The sequence below is a fragment of the Trichechus manatus genome, unplaced genomic scaffold (genome assembly GCF_000243295.1).
Source record: "Trichechus manatus latirostris isolate Lorelei unplaced genomic scaffold, TriManLat1.0 scaffold00035, whole genome shotgun sequence".
Lineage (NCBI taxonomy): Eukaryota > Metazoa > Chordata > Mammalia > Sirenia > Trichechidae > Trichechus > Trichechus manatus.
In genome coordinates this window covers 73,443-74,810 of record NW_004443971.1, presented here as the reverse complement: position 1 = coordinate 74,810, position 1,368 = coordinate 73,443, and positions in this window count along the sequence as shown.

Sequence of the window (1,368 nt, the reverse complement as noted above, 5' to 3'; positions counted from 1 at the left end):
GGCCTCTGAAGTCCCAAACAAAGCCTGACGGTGGTGGACGCCTGAGGACATCCGCCTTCTCTCCAATTGAACCGGAATCCTTCCGTTCGGTCAGCAGGCTGGCTGGTCATGGCGGGGAAGTGGGATTGTGAATAAGGAAGCCAGCCTAAAGGAACCAATCTCTGGGGAGACCCAACTCACTCAACTGATCAGCACTCAGCCCCTCTCCACAAGACTCCTTTTGGCGGGTGCGCTGTCCATGGGTGGCGGGCTAGGGGCCCTGTTCTTCTCCTTTCCATCTAGAGGGACTCGGTGGTGGTGGCTTTGTTCTGAGATAGTTTGGTGTTATGGATTGAACTGTGTCCCCCCCCCCCAGAATGTGTGTCAACTTGGCTAGGCCCTGATTCCCAGGGATGTGTGCTTCTCCTGGGATTTGTGATCCATCCTAAGTATCCTTTGTGTTGTCCTTCCTAGCCTCTGTGATGTAAATGAGGCGGGATTCCAGGCAGTTATGTTAAGGAGGCAGGAGGCAATCTACAGGGTTAGTTTATATACCCAGGCAATCTCTTTTGAGATAGAAAAGAGAGAAGCTAGCAGAAAGGAGAGGGACCTATGAGCACCAAGACAGAGGAGTCACGGGCAGTAGAGGGGATGAATCCCCTTTCCTTTTCTTTTGTTTGAAATAAATAATGGTTTCCTTTTTCTTTCCATCCAGATATAACATCTCCTGGGCAAACAGTTCAGCGAACTACATCTAGCAGTGCCAAGTGTTTTTCTCACCAAGGGCGGTCTACATCGCTTGCCCAGAGGACGCCTTCGGCATTCGCTTTGGAAGAAATCCTGGAATGGGACACCATTTGTGTGAAAGTAATCATGACCGACCATCCGTATATCTGTGTGTTCTGTACAATTATCAAGGGAAAGCACGAAGGAGGGCTGAAGGAGACCCAAGCTTCCCTGAAAGACGACTGTGTTGGGGGAATGTCACTCTGTGTGCCCCTGACTTGAAGTGTTTTAGGAGAATGTCTTCTAACATTAATGTTCCTGCGTGGTTCGAACAGTTTCCTCTGGCTACGAATCAAAAGATTGGCTCTTCAAACCCACTCAGGGATGCAGCAGAGAATTCTGGCTGTCTGCTTCCATACAAGATTACAGTCAAGAAAACCCTAGACAGCAGTTCTACTTCGTAACACATGATTTTGACATGAATTCAAATCCAGTGGCCAACAATGCATTTTTTTAAAGAGTCTTTTATGAGATAAGTACTCTCTGTCTCTCAACTTTTTTTATTGTACTTCAGGTGAAGGCTTACAGAACAAATAGTTTCTCATGAAACAGTAGTACAGATATTGTTTTATGACATTGGTTAACAACCCCACAACATGTCAA